The following is a 6,393-nucleotide window of genomic DNA, read 5'->3' as shown; positions in this document are numbered from 1 at the left end:
TGAGTGCATGAAAGTGCACTCGAAATACCTTACTATTAGATTAAAATGCTAAAATGTGAAGAGAAATAACAGAAATTAATGTGTATTCTTTAATTGAGTTTCTATTTACTTTGAAATACTCTTAAGTAGATTTTTATGTTTAATTTCATAGTTTATAAAAAAAAACAAGTCAAAGCCTAGTAAAATTCAAATGAGAACTTTCATGGGGTTTGAGAGCAATTTGAATCAAGAAAGAAAAGAAAAGAAATCACAAAAGAAAATTACAAGAAGTCAAAGTCTGAAATTCACAAGGAGACAGCCTTGATATATTTTAGTATTTTAATCGTAACTTTTCACTTACATGTAGGATTGATGTGATTCTTGTTACGTTGGAAACATATCTTAAAAAGCTATAAATTTGTTTCTAATAAGGATTTTCAAATTCAAATCCTGAAGCACATACGTGACTGTCAAGATTAGTACTAAAATTTAGGTAATTTTTTTACACAGGAATCATGAAAACATTAGGGTTTCTTTTCTACCCTATATAAGTATATCATTAGTATGAAATTGAGAGGAGGAGAGAGGAGAGACACAAGAGGACGGACTGAAGAATGAAGAGATTAAATTAATTCCCATGGATGTCGTTTGCTTTATTTTTCTCTTGACATTTTTGTTGTCCATTATATTAATGGATAACTAAATTCTCAAGTAGGGTTAGGGATGAACTTCCACATTAGATGGTATTCTTAATTTATGTATTTGATTTTCAATTCTCAACTCATTATTGATGTTTTCTTCTCTGAATAATCATAAAAGTTATTCTTTTTATGGATTCAGTCATACTTTTTCTATTAAATGGATTAGTTCTTTAATTATATTTGGATCAATTATTTATCTATATTGATTTAATTCTTTACTGCAATATTGCTCCCTCAATATATTGTCATCGTTGGATTTTTTCAATAGTGATAATAATTTACGTATTTTAAAAGTGGTGAATGATTTTTCAAAGGGTTACATTTAATTTATAATTGTATACCTTCCAATTGGGAATTGAGTTCTCAATTGAGTTATTCAATGAATTAAAAGTAATTAAAATAACGAATTTGTGCAAGAAATTCACAACGCTTTACTGCTCGTCAAATTTGAGTACTTTTTCCGTTAGTCATTTTGTTTCACTTTAATTTATATTTAAAATTAATCTTTATTCTCCATTAATCATTTAAAAATTTTCTTTAGTTTCTTTGTTCTTTTTGCTATTCTTTTAATTTGTCTCTCTGTGGAATCAACACCCCAAAACTGTGCTACAACTACCGTATTATTCTTTAGACGTAATCAAATTTTGGCACCATTGTCGGGGAGACAATAGAAGAATTGTTAAATATTTTTTCTTTTTAGCAGTTTGTAAAGGCGATAAATTCGTTCCCTTTTTTAGCTTGCTGCATCTTTATTTTCTTTTCTTTTTCTTTTTGTAGTTTTTTTTTGGTATTGCATTTTTCTCTACCTTGCATGCACAGATATAGAAATGCCTTGGATCGGTTTGCTGGTAGACCTATGTTATAGTCAGAATCAGAGTCTAATTTTTCTAATTATTTGTTTGATAATTCTTCTAATTCTGAGAAAATGAGTGAACATGGAGATCAACCCACTAGGACCATTCAGAATTACCTCCACCTTACACGCACAGACACACCATCTTGCATCATGTTTCCAGCTAATACTTGCCAACTAGATTTTAAAACAATGATAATACAGTTACTTCTTACTTTTCATGACTTAAAAAATGAAAATTCATATGTGCACATTAGGGAGTTTGTGGAAGTAGTTGTGATTTTTCATAGTCAAAATGCAATTGATGACGTTGTGAAACTTAATTTCTTTTCTTTCTCTTTGAAGGATAGAGCTAAGAGTTGGCTCTATTCGCTGAGACCACAATCTACTGAGTCATGGAATGAGATGACTCAAGTCTTTTTTAATAAATACTTTCCCTAACATAAGACCAAAGTTTCAAAAAGGAAAATTTCCATATTTGCACAAAAGGATAGTGAGACTTTGTATCAATCTTATGAGAGATTTAAGGAGTTGTTGAGTATATGTCCTCACCATGGGTATGAGAATTGGCGTTTAGTGAGCTATTTTTATGAGGGACCTACACCTAGAAAGTGCCAATTTGTAGAGATGATGTGTAATAGTTAGTTCTTACAGGAAGATCCTGATGAGGCCATAGAATACCTCAATGAGTTTGCTGAAAAAGCTCACACTTAGACTGGATCTAATGTTGCTAAGAGCACAAATAGGTCATGACCTGCAGGAAACCCAAATGATGATAGAATTTACCATCTTAGGGAAGAAGATAACCTCAAGGCTAAGGTTGAATGCTCACTAAGAGCTAGAGGTGTTAAAGACTAAGGACTTAAAGCCAACACAAGTGGCTAATCATGCAGTCTTTTTGACCGTGTTTTTTGTGTGGCGGGGTAGATCACCTTGCCCAAGAGTGTCCCACATTTGCTGAGGTGAGATGGATGTATGAGGAACAATATAATGCCTTAGGTATGTACAATAAGCCTTTTACACATTTCTTCGATACCTATAATCTGGGATGGCGCAATCACCCTAATTTTAACTAGTAGTCTAAAAACCAGCCTCCTGTATAACCCCCTAGATCATATCCTGCACCATATCATGCATCTTCATCTTCTAGGAGTCTTTTAGAAGATACTTTGCATGCTTTAATTGAGGCATAAGGTAAGACTAATCAAAAGTTTGAATTTTTGATTACATAGGTTGTTGAAGAAAACAAGGAGATAAAGAGCCAAGTGTCTAAATTAATGAGCTCCTTGAGTGTGAATAAGTGAGGTAAGTTCCCTTCTCAAACTCAGTCCACACCCCATGGTCAACACATGGCACAAGAGAATTTGAAGGATGTGAATGCCATTGTGACACGATGGTAAGTCATTACACATCCCAACAATGAACAAATAAGAGGATGTGGAAAAGAATTAAGATAGTAGTGATCCCGAGCTGCCTAAGGAACCTGAGGTGACAAAGAGTCCTGTTAAGGTACCATTCCCTCAAACTTTAAAATAAAGCAAACGAACTCTAGATCCTAACAATGAAATCCTAGAGAATATAAGGCAAGTAAAAATCATACTTCCTCTTTTGCATGTGATTAAACAAGTTCCTACTTATGCAAAACTTTTCAAGGATTTGTGTTCAGTTAAGAGAAAACACCATGTGAAGAAGACTCCGTTCTTGACAGAGCAAGTTAGTGCTATAATTAAGCAATGGATTCCTCCCAAGTACAATGATCCTGATTGTCCAACCATTGCATGCAGTATTTGAAATAATGAGTTTGTGCAAGTTTTGCTAGATTTAGGAGTTAACGTGAACCTAATGCCATATTCTATTTATTTGCAGTTGGAGTTGGGAGAAATCAAACCAATCACTGTGGTATTGCAATTAGCTAACTGTTCAGTCAAAGTACCCCAAGGTGTGGTAGTGGATGTTTTAATTCAAATTGACAAATTTTATTATTCTGTTGATTTCCTAATCCTTGACACTAGCTTTGCTGTTGATACTACTTCTAAAATTCCTTTGATTTTAGGTAGGTCTTTCCTTACCACTGCTAATATTCTTACTAATTGTAGGAATGAGCTTATGAAGCTATCTTTTGAAAACATGACTCTCGAGGTGAATATCTTCCATATTGCACAACAACCAGAAGATGCTGACGAGAGACACCAAACATACATGATTGACTCACTCATGGATATGGGAATTTCTATAGCTCATGATTTTGATCCCCTTGAGTATTTTCTTGTTAATTCTTAGTTTGGTTCTATCAGTGATCTATCTGATATAGTTGATATTTGTGCTAGTTTTTATAGAACTCAGGATTATGGCACTCAGGCATCACAACTGAAGTTTGAGGAGTTGCTTGAGAAAAGTAAAAATAAATTCCTTCAAGTGTGGAAGCACCCAAAGTTGAATTGAAGCATTTGCCTAAGGGTTTAAAGCATGCTTTCCTTGGTCAGGATGATACTTTTCCTATTATTATCTCAACTGAATTGTCTGAGTCTCAAGGTGAAAAGTTAATTTGGACCCTAAGGTATGGTTTGGTAGTAAGATGAGAATTTTGAGTTTTAAGATAAAATATTAAAATATTATATTTTAATATTATTATTGTTTTGGGATTTGAAAGAGTTAAGAAAAAGTTGAATTATTTATTATATTTTATATGGAGATTTGAAAAATTTGTAATAATGAGATGAGAACTTTAAGTTTGAGATGAAAGTTTCGATGGGTCAAACCGAACCTAAGTGAGCATAAATCAGCCTTCGGTTAGAGCATTGCTGATATAAAATGTGTGAGTCCCTTGGTCTGTTCTCATAAAATTAATTTGGAGGAAGGAACTAGCCCTCACAGAGACCTCCAGTGTAGACTTAATCCCACTATGAAAGAAGTAGTGAAGAATGAAATGTTGAAACTATTACATGTAGGAATCATATATCCTATTGTTGATAATTAATGGGTAAGTCCTACGTAGTTTGTTCCTAAAAAATCAGGTGTTACTGTGGTGAAGAATGACCTGGGGTATTTACTGCTCTAATTTTGTCTTTAAGGTTTATATCAATTGCTAACTATTTTGCTATTGGTGCTGTAAAAATTATTTGGATTTTTATTTTATTTCCAATTATGTAGGACTTGAGTACAAATAAGGAACATTTGTACATTTCCAACATATAGTCGGTCAATTTGGTGATTCACAAAGAACAATTGAAGAGACTTGAGTGTGGCTATCATGACATTTGGGTGATGCATATCTCACCACTTTCAATATTGGTTCATGTGTTCATGGTTGATGACCATAAGAATTTCCTTATTCACATTCTCCATTGCCAATCTTGCCACCTACGATTTCTTAGAGAGTTTCTTCTCAAGCCTAGAGTAACTATTTCCATCTCTTCTCTCAACAATATATATATATATATATATTTCCGTCTTTTCTTTTGTTAAATTATTTCTAGGATGCAAGCTACGAGGTATTGGGGTATATGCTATAACAAAAGGTTTAGAAAGTTTGTGTTGCTCATGACGGCAGAAATCCCAGTTTCTCATAAATATTTTGTTTGTGTGTTTTCCCTGCATGCATCCCAGTTTCTTTGGTGTTTAATTTACTTCAAATATGATGATATGTATTAATGTATTTGCCTTTATGGATAATATTTTTCCCAAATTAAAGTAGACAAGCTCTTTATGTGCTCTCTGCTTGTTGCTCTTTGTTACCCTCCAAAATACAGAGTGCAAATCTCCCTTCCTAAACTCGAAGTAGTTTGAAACAGTGATACAACTTTCATATTTATTTTAATACGAAGATAATGTTTGTTGAAATCATTAACGATAAATAATCCTGCATTTAATTACCTAGAATGATTGCAATAGACCACACTCATGTAGAACTCATTTGAGCCATACATATATTTTATATACATTTCTCTGTGTGCGTGTGTCCAGGTGTACATATTCCATTCATTAACAATGAATAATCCTGCATTTAACTGCATGTAATGATTGCAATTGGGCCACACTGCATTTAGTTACATTGCAAAAGGATATATAAATATATTAGAACCTTTCAATTAGAAAAGATCCTATAGTTGAAGGATATATTGTGTTTTTAATTAATTAGAGTTTCCTGCTTGTAAAAAAATTGTTAAATTAATAATTCCTTCCTAATAGTTCGTGTTGCATATCAGGAACGTATCTCCCCTTCTTGACTTCCTTGTTCCCATTCTCTTTCTATATGGTTTGCAGCTGCAAATTCCTGCTTCGTGTGTATGATAAGTGTCATGATTAATATATATTTTTTAGTTTCCTTGCTTGTGACACAAACAGCCACATTAAAATTTAATTGTCCATTCTCAGCATTTTCAGCATTTTCACAGGGCCATGGGAGGCATGTAACATTGTAGTAAAAAATGCAGTTTCAATTCTGTAGTTATATTTTGGGAGGTTGCTCCCAAAAGGGAAGAAAAGTTTCCACTGGATTTTGGTGAATATGCATATAATTTTGTTTAACTTGTGTTGGTGATTTAGCTAAGAGCTGCAAGATTTGGAGGTCCTGGTGGTGGACCATTTTACTAGATAGGGCTCTTATAAGCCTGTAGTTATGTTTTGTTGATCGGTCTCTCTTTTCTTCATCATCATGTAATATAGCCATTTTTTCAAAGATTTTTAGGCCTTATTTATCAACTTAGGCATTAATATATTTTTAAATGCCCAAAATATAAGCTTCGTAATTTAGCACTTTAGTACTTGTAATTAGCTAGTCTTCTTAAGATTGGTATTTACAAATCTGAAATGAAAAGATTCTGTTTTAGTATTTACAAATCTAAACTTGTGATTAGTTTT

At 33.0% G+C, this 6,393-nt stretch overlaps 1 non-coding gene across 1 annotated transcript; it reads right to left on the bottom strand.

Annotated features, from left to right (window-relative positions):
* Positions 1–1,985: 1,985 nt before the first annotated feature.
* LOC122293114 lies at positions 1,986–2,093 on the bottom strand. The gene has a single exon (XR_006237169.1). It is a non-coding gene; the product is annotated as a small nucleolar RNA R71 (small nucleolar RNA).
* Between the last annotated feature and the right edge of the window lie 4,300 nt (positions 2,094–6,393).

Source organism: Carya illinoinensis, chromosome 13, assembly GCF_018687715.1.
Source record: "Carya illinoinensis cultivar Pawnee chromosome 13, C.illinoinensisPawnee_v1, whole genome shotgun sequence".
NCBI classification, from domain to species: domain Eukaryota; kingdom Viridiplantae; phylum Streptophyta; class Magnoliopsida; order Fagales; family Juglandaceae; genus Carya; species Carya illinoinensis.
This window is presented reverse-complemented; position numbering and strand designations above follow the sequence as displayed.